The sequence below is a fragment of the Anser brachyrhynchus genome, assembly GCF_964034855.1.
Source record: "Anser brachyrhynchus genome assembly, chromosome: 4".
In the NCBI taxonomy this organism is placed as follows: domain Eukaryota; kingdom Metazoa; phylum Chordata; class Aves; order Anseriformes; family Anatidae; genus Anser; species Anser brachyrhynchus.
The window spans coordinates 74885739-74909801 of record NC_137698.1 but is presented as its reverse complement, the minus strand read 5'-3'; the positions used below and the strand labels follow the sequence as shown (position 1 = coordinate 74909801).

Below are 24063 nucleotides of genomic sequence, written 5' to 3'. Positions count from 1 at the left end.
AAGTTAACTGAAGCCGTTGCAGAGGAACACAGTCCACTGGGTATTTCTTGTGCTGCACCAGTTGTCTCTCTCACACCTTCCTGTTCTTCCCATCCCCTTGAAGCCGAGTCCTATAGATAGTTGCTTGTACTCAGGGTCCTCTGGAAGTGTGCACTCCTCACCTACAAGCCTCCAAGGAATAGTGGCTTTTCATGCATACTGTAAAAAACCTTTCTGTTCTTTGGCACTGCATAAAACTCAGGAGGTTTTCAATGGTGCCAGGTACTAAAATGACCTATCAGCACTGCTAAGTACTTAAACAGAGATTCTTTTCAACCCCTCAGAAATGATAGCCCGAATGTGTATTCATATGTTGATAGTGGAGTTATAAAATAACATCTGAGAGGAACAGTTTTCCCCTTCTATTTTCCATTTTCCATGAGGTTTAGCTCTAACTGGGTACTCTGAAGACATCCTTGGCTGATGTAACCACATGGTGAGGGAATTCACTGTCTACGTCAGCTACAATTTGTGCTGTGATTTGTCTTTAGGAGGTACCTACCTCTCCTTGTTGACTGAAGAGAGAGATAACGCACCACATTTAATTTAGAAAATCCCCATTTTTTTATTATTCTTTTTTTTTTTTTTCATGAGTATTGCTGACAAGTATTAAGAAACTGAAATATTTTTGAGTCCAGGCTGAAACTGAGTACTTTAAAGCAGAATAAGTTTATAAAAAAGAACTGTAAAAATCCCCAGCTACTGGGTTGGTATATGCATTAAAATAAATTGGTAGCAATAAATAATGCTTAATTTTAAGTGGAAGTTTAAAATAAGGTAAGAGGGAGAATTTAATAATTACTAGCTACATGACCACAAGACAATCCTGTCCTATTCACTCCCAAGTGGTTTAGGCACACTACTAGAGAACTGTTTACCTAGGTCAGTTTAGGTGTCTTTATTTGTTGCATTCCCTTTTCATTCATAATTGATAGCTGTAGTTCTGAGATCTTAAATTTCACTTCATCTTTGCACAATATCTTAATATCAGTTAAGTATTTTTATAGTAGGTAGTTTCCAATTTTGATTAAATTGACATGATTACCATAGCTTAATTTGGCAAACTTTTTTTGCCATACAAGATTTGAAAGCTTTTGTTTAGTTCAGGTGGTAGGGGATTCTGGCTGATGTTGTGAAGATGCCAATGCCATTTTTGACTAATTTGTAGTAAATTACTGAGAAGCATGAGGATTGGTAATATTTAATGAAAAAAAAAATACTGGGAAGATCTCTGAGTCTTTATTGTTCATACATTACTGCTTACTGGTGATTTGTGATCTCCCTTCATCAGATGATGTCAAATGGCTACACAATCTGGTATGCCATTTTCATCATGGAGGAACAGGTTCTGCCTCGTTATACCTCTGGATCTCTAAGCTTCTAGTGCTTTAGCAGGGATGGAAATCTAATTCCATAGTTTAATCTCTCACAGAAGTTGTGTGTGTGTTACATGCGACCAAGTAATTAAAAATTGTCACATTTGCTCAGTGGTTTGAAATAGACATTTTCATAAAGTTTACACTTGGGACTGTTTTGCTGGGTTTGACTTATCAATTCCTGATGCAGACTTCTAAATAAATAAAACATGGACTGGTATTACTTAATATCATTTTATACAATTGGTGAAAACTAATTTGATGATCTTGTACAGGGATTTCTTATTTCCCAGAAGAGCCAATAGATGACATCTAACTAATATGCCAGTTAAAATTCGTACATGTAGCTTATATGAGAAAATTGATTGGAACTCATTTGACTATTGAAGATTCACATCAGTAAATATAGGGACTGCATTAGTATTAGCTAACCTTCCGAACCACAAAATACATTTTGTCTCATTTAATTTGTAGAAGAAAGGCACAATTATTTTGTGAATATTTTACTTCTTAATCTCCTCATAATTACATCCTGTTATAATAATTAAAATCACACCCTTTGATTTAGATTATTTGAATGGAATAGTGATTTATAAGCTTAAGGTTTAACTAGATCTATTTTTCTCTCCCAGTCTTCAAAAAACAAGATTATGTAAGATCACCTGTTGGTTGCACAATTCTGTTCAGTCTTCATCTGATTTGACCCACAGTACCAAAATACAGATACTTGAGTACCTGTAATTGAAAGTCAAGAACTGTATTATTTTGGTTGCTTTTGGTGGAGGAGAAATTTTCGTAAGGTTTCCTCCTCATAGGAATATAATTGCCATCAAGCTATGACTGAACTTTTAATTTACTTCAGCATCTTGTGCTTTTTGGTGTCTGTCAGGTAGCACAAAATACTGTACAGTATGCAGCTATTTTATGCATGGCATCAAGGAAAGCTTCTTAGAAAATGTGGAGGGTTTATGTATATTCCCTAATCCTTATCTGTGTTCACTATTTAAAACTCTTAAGTCTGAAGACTTAAATATTTGCTTTCTGTTTTTAAATGCACTTTGATCCACTTATGAATTTAGATACCTAACTGCTGTGTTGGTCCTACATCCTACATTTCAGTAGCAAATGAGGTCTGAGGAATATTTGCTGAGCTGCAGACTTAAGGAAAGATCCTTTCCCTGTGTCCCTAGCCTGAAGGAGGATGGTTTTCCAGGTAATCCCTTTGCTTGATCCACATTTCAGCACCCAAGCAGAGCAAAAGACAGAAACAACATACGCCTTCTCTCTTTCAGTTTTGGTGATTTTCTTCATGAATTGTTTTGCTCTCTGGTAAGCGTCAGAACTGATATTTCACCTAATTATGTTCAAACAAAGAGCAGGCTCCCTGCCAAGCCCAGTCCCTCATAATGCTTTAACAGATCTGACACAGGTGTTGATAGACTTTCTGATGTTTTCTGCCATCACTTTTCACAACAGCAGCAGAACAAAATGATTGCTTCAAACTTCCCAGTGTCAGCTTGCACAACTGTTCAAGCAATTACCTACCCCAAAGTAATGTAATGGGTAAATTGATGTTATACAAAGATTTGTTTGGGAATGTTAATGTTTAAGTATATATGAATTAATTTAAAGGGCACATACGAGGTCAGCACCCACCCAAGTCACCTGAATAGTCTCCTATTTGCTTTGGACATAGCTCTGGCTACTGCACAAAGTCCCACATGGGCATAGTCTTACATTACTTGTAACACAGATATGCAGACACTTTGTAAAAGAACAAAATATCAATTCAGAAGGGATGAATGCCTACTATTTGGTGAAAGACATATACTGGATTATTTAAACATAAATAGAACTACCTTAAGAATGTTCTGCTTTCTGCATCAGTAATCTCAGTGCCTGTCTAAACACAATCCACAGCTTAGTAATCAAAAAGCTGCAGGGTACGTTAGCATTCTATGATACTTCAGAGCTCCTTTTTTACATTCATATATATTATATTTCTGCATATATGTTTGCACAATTTAAATTATGAGGGCATATTAGGAGAGAAAGAAAATTAGTTATCGTTATCCTAAGCTTTACCAAATGAAACTGTGAGAAGATATAGTAGGTAAGACATTCAATATTCTGAGTTTCTGTATGTCTGGTCATCCATTTTATGAAAGATTTGAAATCTAGCATGTAAAGAATCTAAACATCTATACTACATTAAAAGTAGCACCCAGCAGTACTGCATAATCAATTAGTACTTCATGAAAATGCCTATTGTCTAGCAATTTGTATTTGAAGCAAAGCCTTGTGGTTTGAACAGTACTATAGTTTTAATTTTTGACCGTGCTTCAAGTTCCGAGTATGATGATAGGCTCAACCCTATCTACTTAATGGGAATAATAATATAAGTCTGTCTCAAAATGGGGTTTTAAAATGAGGTTGTAGAATATACATATAACATCAACACATTTTAAACAATGTCTAACCAGTGTATTAGCATACATTCAGCTTCCAAGTCATCTCAAAAACTTCCTGTCCTTTTAGAGAAGCTTAGAGTCTCAAGGAAGCAAAGCCTCAAGACTTTGCAGTATTGTTACATATGGAATTCCAGGAAAGCAAACAGGGTTATCTAGACCCTAACTTTCCACAGTAAAAGAACTAGTATTTTTATATGATCATGACTAGTCCAAAAAAAAAAATAGTATAGGGTTTTACTTCACACATTTATTGTTGCCACAGATTACATGCTTAATTTCTTTTCAAGAACTAGAAAATCTGAAGGCTTTTCTTCTAGGCCTTTTCTTATTTTCAGTCCTGAAGTAATCTTTTTATGTTTTGCACATTTTGTTATGTTGTGTCATACTTACAACTGCAATTAAAAATATAGCAACCAGTGCTAAATTTTATGCAAACCCAGAGACATTGACTAAACAAGTACTGAAGAGTTAGCACCCTCATAAACAAGATAGGCAGAGAATATGGGACCTAGCACTTTAATGAACAGAGAGAATAGTAAGAGGCAAATCAAAGCTCTGGCCATGGTAAACAGTAAAGGCATAACGTGCAAGAACAATGTTTATGCAAGGGAAATAACTAAGAAAAAGGAAACAACATGGAGTGAACAGGATCCCATGAGGTCTGTAAGAAAGACAGGTATGGAGTGACCTTGATGCCAATGCACTGTAAGGCAGTGTAGACAGTCAATTGGTATGAGAGACAGAAAATTCAGTCAAGACTGTAGGTAGAATTCTGCAAAAGAATAAAATTTTGCCTGCTTTTAGCTACTTTTATGCTGATTTTCCTACTAGGTGCAAGCTCTTTTAAGTCCTCTTCATTTTTTCCCCAGGTGACAATGCAGGAAGAAAAGATGCCATAGATGCTCTGCTGTCAATAACACGTGTGTGCCAAGCAGTATAAGGGCCCAGAAGCAGATTTTACTTTATATTTCTCTCCTCCCACTGCGACAATATCTATTTTACTTTGTCCTGCTTCTTAGGCTCTCATCAGAATTTAATTCATCTGCTGGTATTATGACTCAAAACTGTGAGCTTTCTGTCAGCACTTTGAGAAAATATTGATGATCTCATCAGTTTTGAATGCTGTTTCTGCTTCAGTTGCTGAACACTACCAGGTTGTTTGCACAGACATTGCCCATCTGACCTAACTATATGCTTTATGAGAGGTGTTAAATTTGGTAAAATTGCTCCTCATCTCTCAGTGTGTGGAGAGTTTTGGAAGAGTAATATGGAAGAAAGAGAGTGGTGTTTTTTGTTGTTGTTCATTTCTTTATGTGTTGATTTTGAACTAGATGGCTTCCCTAAATTAAACTTGTTTCTTGAGATGACAGAGAAATAGAGAGTAGATGTATCCCTGCTTGTGAAGAGAAATTCCACACAAGAAAGTCTCCTGATCTCTTGATGCTGAAGCATCATGTGGGAGATGGTGGTGGTTTCTTCATCTTCTTCAGAAGAAATCAGAAAACTGAAAACTGAACTTGCTGAGAAAGTTAAGAAAGATGTTTGTGAAGTTGATATGTGGGAGAGAGCATGTGGTAGGGAATAGGAGTTTCTATTGTGAATATGGGCTTGCTGGGAGATGATGTGGTGACCAGTTTCTGCACCACAGTGGGGCATTGAATAGCACCTAGGAAGCTACTGGAAAGATCTGGAAAGAAAAAGAAAAGAAAATTAATCAGGGAAAAAAAATAGCTTTGTCTTTTTGTTATAACTGCATATTCAATCTCTCACCAGCATAATTTTGAAAAAAATGATACAAATGTGGATTTTAGAAGGTAGGCTCCCGAGAACATGATTATTTGGCTATTGCTGTTGCTATAAATAACAAAATTGGAAGTTTGTGATAGTTAATCTCGTGCTGTTTCTGAGGGTTTCCTCAATGATTTGGACTCAGTGGGGCTGATTTGATGAATTAGTTTGCTGCCTGCCAAACGGCTGGAGTTGAGTGGCACTAGGATCCAGCTACCTGCAGAGCATTTGCTAGCTAGAAGGAGCCAGCACAGGATCTTGTTTTATGCAGGGGCTGCTGGATTTGTAACTTTGACTCTAGGCTGAAAGCCTGGCTCTGACAGGGGTCTATTAAAGTCCCTGAATGTCTTGGTGTAATCCTGACAGTTTTTATTTCATCTGCGATGTCAAGCAAGACAAAGTTCCTTAGCCACTAAAATTCCACCTCGAGAATCCAAACTTTAGGCAAAAGCTCATACCCCAAAGCTTCTTTTTTAGCTTTGAGGCTCAGCTGGTACAAAATCCCATCCTAATTTAGAATAGTTGTAAACTAACTGAAGAGCAGATTGCTATGCTATTGCTGTAGCCAAATGCCTGTGAATGAAACTTCTGTCTGTACTGGACCCTAATTTATAGATTCTATATTATAGAGTTTTTTCCTCTTTTTAAAGCTCTTGTGTGTCTTTGGTCTTTTTCTCCTTCACGGTAGCTGAGCGTATGACCTCCACTTCAAATGTGATAGATTGCAATGACAGGTTGAGATTCTGGTGCTTGTATAGTTTGGAAGTAATTGCCACATTTCTTCACCTGGGATCCAAAAATCTGGGGGGTGGATAGGAGGAGCACAGAAACCTTGTTTTTCTGCAGAACGTATGGTTTTAGCACTGGGTTCCTGTGCTGCAGGCTGAACAAGAAATTTACTTCAATATATAAAGCAAAGACAGAACAGGATAAAAATTGGCTTAGCGAGATGAGTGCATTATAAAACCCTCTTCAAATAAGGTAAGTGCATTGTTTGCACCTAAATATGTAACCCACTTACTAATCAAGAAATACAGTTAATAAAAGTAGTATTGAAATGGTTCAATAATATTGTTTCTTGACTCTTCCTGTCCCAAGGCTGCGTTTTCAGCTGTTAACAACTCTACAAGATTTATCCTTTCTTGGTGACTGCTCTGTGCTGAATATTTTAAGGTAGGATTTTGTGAAGAAAGGACATGTTCAGAAGTCTCAGCCTTTTTTTTTTTTTTTTTTTTTCCCTACAGAAAATAGAAAGTGTAGGGATGCTAATTTAGAGCAGGGAAAAAACTCTCTGATAAAAGCAACTTAAGGTTATAGCCTGAGGTGTAGGATCAGTAAATGAGGAACAGAATATTGGGAAACAGGAGAGCTGGCAAGAAAAGTAAAAGATCTGGAACTGAACAGATTTAGGATTGGGGATGGACTACCTGGACTAAGAATGGATATCTGCTGAAGAGTTAAAGCTCTTGGAATCAAGAGTTGGCTGGAGAAAGAGAAGATAACCAGTCAAGGAAGATGAAAACAAAAATGAAAACGGGGAAAATGGGAATGGATGGTCTCACTACTGAATACAGAGTTAAGAAACATGATGGGTCGATACTAAAATTCAATAAAACAGAGATCATAGAAGAAAAACTCAAATCTGGGAATAAAAGTGTGTGTACCCAGGGGCCTCTAGGGCTTGGTTTCAGGTTTCATATGGGAGAAGAGTTCAATGATCAGTAAATATCTAAGAAATGCACTACTTCCTATTCTGCTCTTCTATTTATTCCTGTGAAGGATGATTACCCACTAGGGTTATCAGAAACTTTGTTAGTTTACTTAGCAGAGAACCGTGTGATGGAAATGAGTCACTAAGCCCACTCATGAACCATGTGGTTGTCAGTATATTTTCTTATACTCGGATTGGATGGATTTTTTGTTTACAGTTAGCTGGTCTGAAAAAAACACAACACACACACACACATAAAGCTAGAAAAACATAAAAAGTATTTATTATTTTAAATTATATAGCTTGTGCTTGAATTGTGTCTTAATTCAAACACTAAACATTGAGAAACTGTCAGAACAGAGGTTGCTTCTGCAACTTTCATTTAGTTTCTGTGCATAATTTACCACTGTTAAGAGTAAGATATGGTGCACTTCCCTCTACGCCTTCTTGGGATTATGATTTTGTTCACTGACTACATAAAAATATCTTACCTGGAGATGTAAAATTAACCTAAATCTGTTGCTGGACAGATTTACGAAATGAAAAATAGGGCTGACTGTATTGTTTCGTGATTGAAAAAGGTTAGGAACTCCTTGGAGATGGGTTCTTCCTGAGACAATCTTAAGGACTCCTCATGTAAGTTTAGGAAAGTTTACTAGCTGCTGCCACCTCTGTGAGTGCTGGCTTAGCTGTGAGACCTTCAGTTCTTCAGTACTCAAGGAAAAACTGTGTGTCATCTGAAGACATACTGAACTAAAGATGGTGAGAGCTGTTCTTTAAAGAGAAAAATGCAAATATGCCTAAAATGTTATATTGAGATGTTTTGAAGGGTTGATCCAAAAAGAGTGGTCTTAATCTTCCTCTACCTCAATTCCCTTGTAGCAAAATGAAGGCAATAGTATTTTTCATGCCAGAGAGATGTCTTGAAAATTAATTAATGTTTATAGAGCATTTGGTTACTATAGTAATGAGCATCACTGAAGAACTCAGGAGGAAATTGAGCACTATGTACTCTGTGTAACAGTAACAAAAAACAGAATTAGCATGAGCTCATGTAATTAGAAAGTATATTAAAATGCACACTGGAGTGCATTGGCTGACTTTTGTAGTTTTGATTGTGTAACCTTACTAACCTTCTGGTCTGTTATTTATTTATATAATTATCTGTTTGTTTGTTTGTTTATTGTATTATAAATGCTATAGTGGTGGTCTGGCCAGCTATTCCTGACTGTAAAATATTTCACTTATTATGTTGGTGCTTAAGGTACCTTCTATTAAGGCTTTGTGAGAATTCTTAGAGTGCCTATGCATAAATAGCAGACATTGATATACTGCTTTCCCTGACATCTAATTTGTTATGTGTGTAGCATAAGTATCGGTCAAGTGAATCGATAAACACAGAATACATTAGCTCTTGTATGAAGAAAATGATTCTAGTAACTATTCAAGCCATATTACTTGTGATTTCAGTCACTTTGACTGATTCCCTTTCTCTTTTGTTTGGCTGTATATTCCCATGACAACAGATGAACTTTGTCCAGGAGATGTGATAGGAAAGTGTTTAAGACCAAAATATACATTGTACCCCACTTTTCTTCAGTTTTCATAGCTTCACGTCAGTCAGTGCAAAAAATTATTCTCTGCTATTTTAGCCAGAATCTGTGAATAAACATAAGGAAAATAATAACACTTCCTAATCCCCCTTTGTGTTAAAATGAGGACATTAAAACTTGACTTTCTTGCACCTTGTACATTCATACATTGTTCTTGTTTGCTGCTTCTACCCATATATTCTGGATTTTCAGGTGTGGATTTTTACATCCTCACCTCCACTCTATCCCTTTAGGAAACAGATTAGAATTTTGCTTTCTGACCCTGAACTGAATCCTTTCTCAGCTCTAATGGTTCCCTACCTCTAAAAGAGTGTTTTGTCCTTTCTATCTTGCATTAGACATATATTGGCTTTAGTAGGTCATATTGGTAGACTAGCTTTTGCATTTTGAAATGTAATGAAAGAGTTAAAACAAGTAGGACCATATCCATATCCATTTTTTAACAAGTTTGTTCCACTTCACTATATTTTCAGTAGTCTTTGCTGGAATAGCTTGATGGATCAGGAAAGTGGTATAGAAGAAAGTTTTTTTTTTTTTTTTTTTTTTTTGTGGCTCATGGGGAACTGAGTGGCAAAGTGGCAATTGCTGGTATGAGAGGAATGACACTTTAATATGTAGGTGACACACTTGATTCCTGTGTGGGAATTTTAAATTTTTTATAGATCAAGAGTATCACTATATTGCACTTGATGTTGTGACCCCTGTCATTACATCAGGGCAGTGTATTAAGAGGATACATTTTCGTCCCTTTTAACTAACAGTGTAATGGTAACTAATAGGGTAATGGTCAGTGCAGGTAGATGGTCACTTAAAGGGAATCCCAATTGAGGTAGAAAATTGAAGGTGTTTGGGTTAATTTACAGTATTTTTCTGGGCACTGAGGCACTCAAAATAGCAGTTGCAGAAACTCAAGGTCACATTTTCTTCATGCAGCTCTACACGCTTTAAGGACCAGAATAATAAATCTCTGTGATATTCTGAAAACTCTGGCTTTAGCTTCCACTCAGCAGCCATCCATCTAGGAGACATACAACTCACATCACCACAATATCTGAATGCCTTGCATCTTTAATGTATTGATCCACACAGAATTCCTGAGAGGCAGAAAAATGCTATTATCCCTATTTTAGAAATGCAGAACTGAGGTATAAGGAGAGATAAGGACTTAAACAAAGTCATAGAACAAGTCTGTTATAAGTTGTGATGTGATGCCCCAACCATCCTTCACCCATCTTAAATGAGCTTACAACCCCTAGTATAGAAAAGTCTCTGCTGTGCTTTTTAATATTCCCTATTCTTCATGAAGATTTTGGGTCAGAAAAAAATGAGAATTTAACTTCTAAATCTTTACAACTTTTCCTAGTACCTGTATAAAGATATACTTCTTTTCCCTGCTGCAAAAACAAATCTGAAAATCTTGCATATTCCTTTTCAGGCTTTTGATTTTTGCTTGCATATATTACTTCAGAGCTACTTCACAAATTAATTTTCACTGATACAGTTTAACAGTTCACCATTTTCAAAGCAGACAAGATCTTGATAACACAGAATGCAATCAAAAGTTTTTTAATATTAATTTGGTAATCTGCATTGAGACTGTATTCATTCAAAGCCGTATGTAAGAGTTTTTACATTGTTCTTATCTCCCCTTCATTATGCCCCATTATTTGGACACCTACATAAATTACTGTCAAATTATTATAGTCTTAGTGTTTAGATTAGCAGTCAGTCAACTGGGTTTATCTTAGAAGGCTTACGATGCAATTCTTCATGTGACTTGAAGATTGTATGGACTTGCTACGAGTCTTGTTTTATAAGACGGGCCAACCACCCTGTAGAAGGGAGATCCTGTCTGTGGTGATTCTAGTCTGATAATGGTTGACAGTTAATTTGGGGATAAAATTTGATGAATTTTAGAAGAAACACTATTATATAATAACTAATTTATCTAATAACTAATTAAAACTTGGATTTTTCTTGGGTTATTAGCTTTGTTCTGGATGGCTCAATGCATTTTTTCCAGTGAACTAGTTGAGGTGTTTTAGATTTGAACTCCTGTAAGTGAGAGCTGGATGTAATCTTTTGAAATGAAATATAGAATATACTCTAGACTGTGTAGCCTAGTTTTACTTTTAATGCATAAAAGTTTGTTATAGCTCCAGTGCTTCAATCTGCAGTTTCTAACAGCCATCCAAGTTAACAGCTTTGCATCATTATCTTATCTATAAGCTGTTTATTTCTCTGCCTTTTATGTTATGCCTTTTTTTTTTTTTTTTTGGTAGTCAGATCTGTTCTCAGATATTTGGTGGTAACATTTTTCCTTTTGGGGTTACATCTAATTCAGGCTTTCTTGGAGGAAGGAAGGAAAGAATTCCCTAAACATTAGGTCCAGCTCTAGTTGTGATCATATATGAATACACTTTACAGAGATGAGAACAGAACTTTATTCTCATCAGCATTTTCTGGTAGTCCACCTCTCATCTAGCCAATACATTCATGTCTACACAACACTTAAAGCTTTGAGTTGTGATTTAAGATGGCCAGCAGCTGAGAACCACATAGCCATTCTCTCACTTCCCCAGCAAGTGGGGGAGAATGGGGGAGAGAAACAGAAAAATGTAGAACTCATGGGTTGAGATAAGGATGAAAATTTCTGTTTAATAGGACAGAGAAGAAAGGGAAAAATATAATAATAAAAACAACAACTTTATATATATAATATATATATACAACTATATATATAGTTGTTTTTATTATTTTATATATATATATATATAAAGAACATATAAAGCAAGTGATGCACAATGCAATTGCTCACCACTCACCAACAGATGTCCATCCCAGCCCTGAACAGTGGTTGCCCCTCCCTGGCCAGCTCCCCCTAGTTTTATTGTTCAGCATGACACCATATGGTATGGGACATCCATTTGGCCAGTTTGGGCCAGCTGTCCTGGCTCTGTCTCCTCCCAGCTTCTCAGTTTCTTGTGCACCCCCAGCCTCCTCACTGGCAGGGCAGCATAAACTGAAAAATCCTTGGCTCTGTGTAAGCACTGCTCTGCAACAACTAAAACATCAGTGTGTTATCAGCATTATTTTTTTTTCTTAAATCTAAAACATGGCTTCATACCAGCCATTATGAAGAAAATTAACTCTTTTGAAACAAAATAGGTAACTGGCCTTGTTGCAGTTGAGATAAAGTGTTCAGGACAGTAATTTTCCATTTTTTATCAGTATTCCTGTGGGCATTTGTACACTGTTCAGTGGAACTCTTCAAGGAATCTTGGGGGAAAAAAAAAAAGACTTCAAGACCAGATGAAATCTGTTTTTTGGATGCCCTGAGTTCTGCTGTATGTCAATAAGATCTTTCAAGACCTGCACTGCTGTATCTACATGACAGAATACTGCTTGGGATTAAGTTAGTTTGTGTGGTTTTGCATCATCCAGGATTAAGATGCCTCAGGGATATCCCATGAGGGCCATCAGCCTCCTTGGCCAAGGATGACACTCATCATGTTGAGTCTAATGGGAGAGGCTCTCCAGATCCCCTTACATACCCAGAGGAGTTACTTCCTATGGGACAAATTATGAGACAGTTTTTATAACTGATGTTCCTAATTAAGAATCTTTATCTTTGACATTGGTTGAGAATTTGGCCATTTTATATAATGGTTCTCTGTTCCTAAGTCCTCTGTAACAGGCACATCAACAAGGTTATTCATGTCAGCTCTTTCTCTCTCTCACCCTCTCTCTTATTCCTGAACCATAGGTTACTAAATCATAAACATATGGTTCTATAATAGGTTAGGTGGGAAGCAGTCAGGCTAAATAGCTTTATATTCTGATCCTTACTCAAAAAGCATTGCTATTCTGGAAAATACTTGGGGCTGGTTAACTTCAGCGGGACTGGCACCAGATAAAAAGCAAACAAATAATGTGCCTTATTGAGTTAGGACCATTATCTGGTTTTCCACTAATGCAATTCCACTGAGTTAAACTGATTTCTGACAAATGAAGGGAGAAGAAAATCAGTGTCAAGGTCCCACACTGCTCTCCACAGCTGGTAATTTATGGGGGAATGTGAGTACTGACATGAAATCTCCGGACACCATTAAGTTCTTTTGAAATCATGTTCTAAAAGTGAAATGGGACTTCCCATGAGTGACTGATGCGTGTAGTTTATGGAATTAAATCTGGTGATGGTGTTAAACTCTGTTCATGAGCAGAAGCTTTTGTTATTTGTTGATTGTCTTTTTAAGATGATTTTTGAAAATGACCTAAGAGCTTAAGCAGCAGTTGTTCCAAAAATAGAGTGAATACAACCTTTTGTTTTTGTAGGAAAGAGGCTAAACCTTTGAGTTCTTTCTATCCTACATCTGTGGGGAAAATGCTGTGAAAGGAGTCCCACAAGGCAAGAAAGAAACCACTAGGCAAGAGAACAGGTGCCTGTCAGCATATAGAAGGGAGAGCTGGAAGAATTAAGGAGATTTTCTGAAATAAGCTTACACTTATTAAAGGGAAATGATTGGAAAGTAATGAACTTTTAGGCAAAGTTTGAACCAACATATGTGCATATGTGGGTAGCCTGAAGATAATAAGACAGTGACATAATGAAGACTCACAAGTGACAATATACTTCCCTGAATATACATATAAAACCTTTGATTTAATTGATTCAGATAAAGAAAAGGTGTTTTGAGGAAGAGGAATGGCTAAAGCCCAACAATTTCTCCTCAGTCTTGAAGTGGTTTCTTTTCGCTTCCTTTTCCTTAATCAAGTTGAGGAGACTGAACATTTAATGCAATTGGATGGGTTCTGTCCTGGAATTGTTAAAAGGGTCAGCTAAATTTTTTTGACATTAAAGCAAAGACTGTAACATGAGGAGTAAAATAGAAGCTGAGATCTCAACTGCTATTCATGACACTTCAATTTGAAAATGGCTAATGCCATCACACTGGTCATGATATAAATTACTTTAAAGTTTTTTGAAAAAATATCCTCTTCAGCTGTAATACATCCTAAAAATAAAAACAAATTTTAGGATTTAAGCATTTCTCAAACGTGCTAAAATTGTTTTGTATGTTCTTGCCTTGCTGGGTGCTTTCAGCCCTTCTAAATTTGATATATTTCAACTGTATTAAAAAAAACATGCTTTCTTTTTTATTTTTTTTTTCTTACTTCGAGATAAAGGAAAAAGAGGGAGAAAATCACACCTATTTTAAAAATGTTTGCTTAGCCTCTCCCCTTCTGAAATGTGAAAACTTTCTGAGCTCTGTAAGTAGCTATTTATCATACTCTTCTTATTCTTCCTTTTTTGTCAGCTTACATAGCATGGATATATATGCTAGTATGTAGGTTGTAAACATGAGGTATTAGAACAGACTTTATTTTTGATAAGTCTGATGAGGATGGAAGGTACAAAATACAAAAATATGAATCTACCACTGCATGTTCATTCTGGGATCATAACTTACCCTTTATTCATTTTTTTTTTTTTATAAATTAAATGTTTCACTAATGATCATTTAGAAGAAATATAAATAAATTACTCTGAGAGAAGGGAGACTGTTATTATCATTTGTGGCACAGAAGGAGACCAATTGTAGACTTCACTGTGTTAAGTCCTGTGCAAAACCAAAGCAAAAAGATGTTACTTTTTCTGAAATTAAGAGTTAAGTGTAGGAGTCTATAAAATAAACTCAGTGTTACCAAGTGTTTGAACCCCACTAATTTTGAATGAGAAGACAGCAGTTTCAAGGTAGCTTTTGACAATCAGCCAAGAGCTCTCAAATTTTATTTTTGTTTTTCTTATGTCCTTCTTCAAGAAGCATTTAGAGTAAATTTGTTCTCTGGAGTCTGGTCATTTGTACTGTCTTTGTTACAATGGCTACAATGTGTCACACTGAAGGTAGGTATTGATGGGAATATAATAAGTTTTTTAAAAGAACTGTCATAGACGTTAAAGAGGGAGAGCCTCGAGACAAATGAGATAAGGAAAAAAAGTCACTGCAGAGACTTCATAGGAAAGGAAAAAGAATCCTAAAGTGTTCTGGATAGATTTGCCTTGCCGTAGAAATGGAGAGAAGTAGGTTAAGGATGAGTGTTTGAAGGGGCCTTTTTGCAGACACAGATGTAAGCAAATCAAACTCTATTAGAAGGAGATAGGGAGTGAAGTTACCCCTAACACAGGAAACCGGGAGGAAGCTTAGCTTAGCCCTTGGTGAAACACACACTCTCATCTCTGATTAAAAAACTCTTGGGTTCAGGTTGGAAAATGCTTTATTAAAGTAGTAATTTAAAGATCATTGCCATCAGGGAAAGCTCATTTTGTGCCCCTTGCTTTAGGGCAGCAAAATGGTTGTATTACCAGTACACAGCCATTGAAGAATTTCTGACTCAGTATTCCTGAGGACCCGACATCTTTTGGTGTTTTCATTTTTGTTGCCTCTTTTATGAACCTATTGCCCTATAGACAGGAGGCAGAAGAAATTGTGTGAATTTGCCAAAAGGATGGAAATCTGGCTAGGATGTTACAGCAGGTGTGATATATTGCTCATAACTGCAGTATGTAACACCCACTTTGTAGCCAGGAGAAAATAATTACTCAAGCAATCAACATGGACAGAGCTGTAAATAGCCCATTCTGTCTCTTAGTAAAAGGAAGGGGGATGATAAGAAAAATTGGTGGGTGTTATGCTGAGAAAGGCCTATGCAAGGAAAGACAGGAGAGAGGTAGGTTATGTTATTCAACTGTTAAATCAAAGATCTAGACAATTAAGCTTTAATAGTTTTGTTGTTCATTGAACTGCTTGTTGAAATGATGTTCCATGTTTATAGTTAAACTGTAAAATTCACTCCTGTAACCAAGGCTAGAGATGAAACGTTGTATCTCTTAATTTTGAAAAGATGTTTACAGCTTTATTGTCAAAAATAAAATCCTGTGTGGTGAGAGGAAGGTCTATTTTCAGAGAAGTCTGAGTTCTTCTTTCCCTTATGTGTCCTTGCATATGGTCAAGTTATTTCTGCTAACTTATTGGATGTGTGCGTTCCTCTGTGGTTGACTCTTTGCGCAGGTGCTTCTGTATGCAAAGAACATATAATATCAAGTATTCTGATTAAAGTCAAATGTCAGATTGGAAAGCTATGTGTGTGACATTGACTTGAAGCAGGGTATGTGGTTTCTGAAGTGATAGTTATTAGAGAATTTTTTTATCTCAGTGCTGCTCAGTTTGATAGCTCACACTGACACTGCCATGAACACTTCACTTCTCTGTAATTAGTGTTTCCTGCCTTCGAAGAGCACAAAGGGGTATGCGCTGACTGTGCTCCTCTAGCTCTTGTTGACCCAGTGCAGGTGGAAAATATGCAACTTAAATGTATTCTATGAAAGCAAGTGCTTACAAAGTCCTGAAGGTGTTGCTCCCATCAAGACACCACTTATGCTATGTGTTTTCGATGTGCGCTTTGGCCCTAAAATCCAAGTGGAGACTAGTAGCTGAATTTCCTAATTTGAACATTCAGAGTTAAACCTCCCCTAAAGTAAAGGCAAAGGGGACATCCCAATGACCAAGGAATAGTTTAGAAAAGCGTGGGCTTGAATTTGTATCAAGAGTCATGTCAGATCTGGAGAGGGGAGTTGGTGGGATGGATGAGAAAGATGCAGCATTAATATATCACTGTACTGCTTGTGATAGAGCCCCATTTCAAAGGCAGTAAGGAAAGCAATATATCATGAGCTGACTCTTGATTTTTTTCTGTGTCTCTTGTGTTATATTGCCTGACCCCCAAAACTGCTGATGTATGCTCTCCTGTGATGCTGCTTTCTTCCCCAGTTGCCCTGCTTTCCACTGGCAGTTTAAAAGTTGAGGAACAGTTCAGCTTTAATCAGAGTTTGAAATTTAAGCACAGAGAGTTTGAGAGGCCTTTGTTAACAGTACTATGGTTTATTCACATTAAGTTTTTTTTTTTCTGAAGGTTGTTGGGGTACTGATGGTGACAAAGAAAAAAGTCATAAAAGCTGATTCGAATAGACTTGCATTTCAGTCTTAATGCTGCTGCTACAGGTTACAGTTTCCTACTCATCAAGTAAAGCTAAATATAACAATAAATACCGCTATTATTATCTAATTATTAATATATATATATATATCTCCAACGGATTCAAATCCAAAGATGTAATCTTCGAGGGGGGCATTTAAATAAAGAGAATGTAATCATTGTAGTGACACCAAAAGGTAAAAAGAAAATACCAGAAATTAATGGGTAATTTCTAGCAGCAGGACCTGAAATGTTAATGAATACACCCTTGTATACTAGCCCTTGGAATTTTTGCCATCACCAAATTAAAAGTAGAGAAAGTGAGAGACAGAGACACGGGTCCTGTAACTTTATGCATCTAATATAAACCGGTCATCTAGCTTCTGTCTCTATAGTTCCTGGAGACAGAGCAGTGCTTGCAGTGAGCAATTCAATTTCTTTTAGTTGGCTTTCTGAAGACATTGACAGCTTGACTATAAGTTAGGTTTCGATGAATCTTACTTTAAGTGATGCTTTCAAGGACATGTAAATCTCCTATGGCCATCTGGGGAATTGAATGCAAATCTTTCTTATGCAACTCAGGAAAGCATATTATTTTTGATAACACTACCACAGATATTAAAAAGGACTAGCACCAACTTCTGAGAGCCACCGAGAGCTTTGATGGAAATGAGGTGGAGAGAAACAAAGTGTGTGAGTGTCTTTACAGTTTACAGAGGCTCACAAATGCTAGCAGTTGAGTACGGAGACTGAAGCTATGTCCACATGGTGAATCAATTTTCCAAAATTGGAAGTAAAAAAAAAGCAATTTTTTTCATCTCAGTGGGGGAGAAGAGTTCCACCTCTGCATTAAGGAAACATATTTAATCTGCTTTATTTTTACTCCAGGGACCAAAACAAAAATCTATTATTTAATTTCTTTAGTTCAGTTCCATCAATTTAAAATATAATTTTTTTAAAAATTGCTACTCTTCTAAAATCATGGGCCTGTTTGATCAGAATTAATATTCCTTAGCTTCTACAATCCTGTTAGTGACAGCCTTGTCTCTGGTTTATTGTAGGACTTAAAATGCTGCAAACACTAAACTAAACTACTCACAATCAGTAGCTGTTATTTGACATAGTCATATCTCTGCTTGAAACCTTTGCTCTGTATAGTAATTAATCAAAGCTTTCAAAAGTCTAAGTAATTAAGAGCAAGACAGTTCTAACAGAAGAATTGTAAGCTGTCTGTAATACATCTAAATAAGGCAAGCCGTTACTGTAATTATTTCCTTGGCACAACATACAGCATCTGACCCTTTACTTCTCCACCTTGTCTCTAAATTTCGTGTGTGTCCACTTTTTAAATGTTTAGAGAGAAAACGAAATACCAAAGTGCTGAATTGCTGGAGGAAATGACTTTGCTGGAAAGATGAAATCTGAAAACTAACCACCTTGCCACTTGTGAGTGTAGAAAATAAAACCTGTTATTTGCGAACCTCTCAGGATAAGAAGTACTTCAGCAGGAATGGCTTTAGCAGGCTGCAGTGTTTCTTAAGAAGAGAGGAGAAATCTCTGTTCTGCTCTGATCATTTGTTTTTGTGCTGCAGTAGTGCATTCAGCTCAGTGGTCGATCATGCATTAATAAACTTAATGCAAGTGAACTTCTGTGAAGCGTTCTTAAAAGCATCCAAATCCTGTCTGAGGATCAGCAACACGTAGCTGACATAGCTTCCTCTACCTGAAAGCACATCAGTCGTTAACCACTTGGTTATCTCTCTTGCTGAATTTGGGGACTGAAGTGAGGAAAAATGAGATATGGAAAAAGAAACCTAATTGAGTGAAAGCTAGTAATTAACCTTCATTGAATTTGGCAGGAAAGCTAGTTAATATGTATGCTTCAAGATGTTTCAATTTCAGTTCTTGATGGTATTTTCGTAATTGGTTTAAATTTCCTTGAGTGTGCTTTAGGTGATCAGCTATACCTTTGATCACTGTCACCTCCGATAAATACCCAGATCCAATTGGGTCTACTTTACCGCAGCACAGCACCTATGCACCTGACAACAAGCTCTGTGTTTAAAGGCATGATCCAAAGTTGTTAGTCACAGGTAGGATGTGTGATTTTTGTAGGATTCCCCCTATGGTCCTTGACAATCAGATTAGGTGAGTGCTACAGGGATGCTGTCCAATTTACAGCACTGCACGTATTCCATGGCAGGGGGCTCTAGTCAAAGCCAGGTTAGATAGAGATGATTCAGCCCAGGGAAATGATGGTGGACTGGGTGGTATTTCATACCACTCTGAAACCTTATTATTTTTTATATTTCTTTAAATCTGAGTTCTCACAGCAAAGTTAAGCAAAAGAGATCATTCCTAATTGTTCTCAAGTCCAAATGGATTTGGAATCACTTTAAATCAGATCTGTATCTTTTCTGTACTGGAGTTAATGCAATAATCTTCCCATAAGACCTTCATAAACTGATTTTTCTTTTTTTGGATGCTTTAGTCCTGCTTCTGATTTTGATCTTTTCAACTTGCATAGCTGCACATACTGAAAAGCTGTTCAGTTATATCTTATGTTTCACTATCTTATCAACGCACTCATGCATGCAGATGGAAAATAATAAAAAAAAGTCTGAAGTACAAAGTTATATTCTATGCTATAATGTGATCATAGAGATAGGTTTTCAAAGAACAGTACTGGACTATATTTTTAATGCCTTTGGCATTTATTTCCATTATGTTCTATGGTGCAATTCTGATTCAAAACTTCATCAGACATATTCAGGCTTCAAGATATTGCTGTGAAATGTTGGTCTCACTCTGAAATCCAAATGAATCCCACAGTTCTTATACTTGTTCTGTATTGACAATAATAATTAGTAGTAAATATTACTGTGAATGCAGAAGTGTGGGAAACCACTAGATACATATCAGTGACAGCTTTATGCTCTCTAAAGTTCCAGAACATGACAATTGTCAGCTGTATATACAGAAATAATTGCAGAGAGATCAGCCTTGATGTGGGTAAAACTTGTATGTTTTTTGGTAGATGAAGATAAATTGCTACCATTTATGTAGCAGTTTTAAAATAAATCTCTTAAGGAGCATGTGACCAACCTGAAACAGGAATAGGATACATTACATCATGCTCTAGTTCAATATTTAATTACTGAATGTTGGAATAACCATGCTGCTTTTTTTTTTCCAATTTTCTTTAAAAATAAACCCAGTAATTATTTATTCATTTAAAATTAAGTGGTTTGGATGCAGAATTTGTTGCCTGGGGTTTACTGACGGGTGACATGTAGGGCCAGTTATACAATTCTTTTCCCAAACACTACTTGTTCTCCTTTTCCCCACTCTACACTCTCCCCAGCCCCCAGAGCAACCCATGACAGTCTCCATATGCGTGTTGCATGATCCAAAAGATATTAAGCAAAGTTGCTGCTTTTTTAACGATGAAAGTTAAAAAAAAAAAAAAAAAAAAAAAAAAAGTCTTAGGCTCTTGGGAAATAAATAAGCAGTGAATATGGAAGCACAAAAAAAATGTGATATTATGGAATCTGTTCTCTTTCTAGCTAAACACTAAAAATAAAGCTTTGATAATAACTATGAATTCCACTTTCTCGGTACAAAGAGACTATTCTAATACCATTGCGGTTATCAGAGAAAAAATTAAAAACTTAAATTTAAAAAGCCAGACCAGAGACCAGTTCTTTTATTCATTAGTACAAGCTCATTAGGTACAGTTCACGTTTCTCTCTGTTTTCTCTACCTTTCCAGACAATCAGCAGTGACGCTCCAATGTCTGAAAGAGAGTATACCTACATGATTAATACTACTGCTGTGCAAACTCTTCACACAACCACACTAGTGATAATTCCTGGTGTCTACCTGCAGTCGCCAAAATATTTCTACTTTTCCCAAGGTAGCTGCAATGGAAGCAGAGGGATTTGCAAACAGCAGTGTGTGAGATGAGGAGGCTGTGCTGACAGCTATGGGTGAGGTTTTGCTCTTTCTGTGTGATCCGAAGGTGCTTATCTGTCAGGGTGGCCATGGATACTGTCAACTGCAAGGTGTGAAACTTCTACAGTCTATAGCTGCAATGGTAAGTAGATCACAGCATGGAATAATGAGCAATGTGTTGCAAAAGAGGTGTGAAAGTGATCCTGGGAGAAAACTAGGGGGTTCAGAGTAGTACAGGTATATTCTCCAGTAGAGTTCAGTTAGAGAGGGAGCTAGCAGAGAGTTCAGCTAGTGGAGTTCAGCTCTTGAAGAGGGAGAGGTGATTTAAATGGGTAGCAATAATTATTATGGACCCTCTTCTCCATGTAAATTACATAGTCTGCAAGCACGAAGTGTTTGAGGTTATCAGTGAGCACACAGTCAAGATTTCATTTCCATGCAATCTAATTCTGTGTTCCCTAGCTGGAAGAATATTACTTCCAACAATATTGGAATAACATTGGTCATCTTAATTCCACATTAATGAAGAAGTTTTGTTTGTGTTTTTCCCAAGTTGTTGTTTTTCGTAATGGAGAGAGAGGGTGTCTGCTCTGCAAGATAAGGGTCAGTTAAACAGCAGTCATTGCCAGGCTACATGGCTGCTAAAGTTAAAGAATATCTCATCTCGTACAACACTTGTTAGAAGCAGATCATTTTCCTTTGTAAAGGTGGAGAAGGGAAGGAGTGGGAGGTTGGGAAAGAGGTAAAGTACTTGTCCAAGGCCACTCTGCAGAGCTAAAAAAATAAAACTTGAGGCTTTTGAGTTGCAACTCAACAGGCTATTTACTGGCAAAACAGCTATTTTGTGATTGCAGAGTATTATCTTCTTTACCTCTACTGGTCTTATTCAATTACTTATGGCAGAGTGTAATCAAAATTTCCACTTTGAAATGTTTGCAGCCTTATTTGACTGCTGGAAGAGACTGAACTTTCAGGAATAGGATAGAGTTCAGTTTGCCTAGATTTAGCCACATATATAGCCAGAAAAATAAATGGAGAAAGTATTATGTCACGGGTACAATAATAATAAGTGCAAGAAAGAAGGCATAGTCCCTTTGATATACACACTGGGCTGAGTATCTCCCCAGCAGCAACCACTCTTGCAATACTCCTGAGTGCTTTCCCTGTCCTCAGACTGCTTTTTTTTTTTCTCCTCTCTTCAGTATTTAAATTGCATTGTAGGTTTTAAAATAAAACATTGGTAGCAAATAATTCTCAGAATGTCTGTAAGTCCAAAGCCTACCTTTGGCAGTGTGTCTGACAGATATAATGATTTAAATTTTAAGATTTAATGATTAAAAGCATGCTCCCTTGACACATAGGTCACTGTCCTGGTTAGTCATCTTGATATCTTGATGTGCAATCTGCACTATGCTACCTATATACCAGTCCCTCTCTTTTTTTTTTTTTTAAAGAGTCTTGTTTCAATATTATTTCTTCATAGAAGCACTGGACATCATATACCAGATGAATACTGAGCCACCATAATTTGGAGCATGACCAGTGTCATTATTATATCCTGAAGTGTGAAGGGGAGAAGAAAAAGTAGATCCTCTGTGTAAACTCATTGAAATAAAGCTTTTGGTTAGGAGCATGCTAGGATGACGTGTAGGAACTAGCTTTTTCCAAATCAAGTTGTCAAGGCTGAGCAAGCGGGGACTACATGGTGCTGTCGCTTAACCTGATATAACATGACTGCAGTACTGACAAATTCACTGTTGTATGGACTTTCTCTTGGTTTTGGCTGCTTAGTTTTCACTGTACAGCCTACTCATTTGTACAAAGGCATTTTGCTTCAGGCATAAATCTGAAGCTTTGTGACTCTGTTCAGATCTTGTAGTAACACTGGTTGTTCTTTAAAAGATCATCTGGATTATTTAGGATCATTTGAGGAAAAAGTTCTGTCACTTCCAGAAGACATGGCTCACAGGAAATCAATTCAGGCAGTCATTTAGATCTTCGCATGTTTACGGAAGACAACTAAACTGAGATGCTCCTAAACTTTCTGTGGCAGAACTGTTGCTTCTCTCAGTGCTGTTTGCCAGGTGTCAGATATCAGATATTTTTTTAACGTTTGTTCACAGACCATGAGAGAGGTTTTACATTGTTTCTTGATGCTGTGATGTGGTTAGTTGATTCCTGAGATATAAAATGTTATGCATTAGTTTGTTCTCTTTTAGTAAATGTTGGTGTATCAGTTCACGTGATTTACATTCAGCTATGTTATCACTAATCCGTTGTTGATCATCTAGTTCAAATAATCTGAACTTCATCTCTTTTTGTCATGAGAGTTAGTGTCTTGGAATTTTAAATACTAAGTGGTATAGTTTAAAAAACTGAGCACATCAGTTGCCACTAAAATAACCTGACTTCATATGTTAAAGCTTGGAAAAAAAAAAAAAAGAAAAGGAGTAAGACTAATATTAAAGAAATTGAGTAAGGTAATCAATATTCCTCTTGAATTCTTTGAAATTTTAAATAAAGAAAACTTAAGAGTTTGGGTGTCATTTCCTCCTCCATCTCAACACACACGGAACACTTTAAGATTGTTTTAATCTGTTGTAACAGCAAAGAAAAAAGTCTCTTGTGTTCAGTCAGTTTTTGAGCCTACAGTCCTTTCTCACTGCAACACAGCTTATAGCTTGCACTCAAATAATCTTTTTTTTTTTCTCCTCCCTTCTCCTTTTTCTTGCTCCAAAGTGTAAATTGTTTCCTGCCACTCTATAGAATTTTTCTCCCTTAATGATATGGAAGGAGATAACTACTCACAGTGCTGACAGAGGTAAGAGTACCAGAACAAGTAATGCTTCAGACACAGGATGATATACTGCTACTGGGAGTAAACTCAACAAAGATTCATATCCCAAAACACTAGTTAGTCTATCAGCACTTCTGCCATTATCTCTTAGACCACAAATCTGAGAGAAAGTTTCAAGGTCAGTTGTAACTATATTGAAAATCTGCAGATCTAAGAAAAGTCCAGTGAATTAGCAACCTCTTCCTTCTTGAATTGTATTTCTAAAGTGAGGACTTGGATG

The 24063-nt window shown here is 36.7% G+C and overlaps 1 long non-coding RNA gene across 3 annotated transcripts; it reads left to right on the top strand.

Annotated features, from left to right (window-relative positions):
- Positions 1 to 6431: 6431 nt before the first annotated feature.
- On the top strand, positions 6432 to 23523 carry LOC308194760. Of its 3 annotated transcripts, XR_013950844.1 has the most exons (4): positions 15632 to 15727; positions 18390 to 18478; positions 20804 to 21128; positions 22470 to 23523. It is a non-coding gene; the product is annotated as an uncharacterized lncRNA (long non-coding RNA). The 3 variants fall into 3 exon arrangements; XR_013950842.1 differs by lacking the exons at positions 15632 to 15727; positions 18390 to 18478 and adding an exon at positions 6432 to 6655; XR_013950843.1 differs by lacking the exon at positions 18390 to 18478 and having other exon boundaries at positions 15615 to 15727.
- Positions 23524 to 24063: the final 540 nt, after the last annotated feature.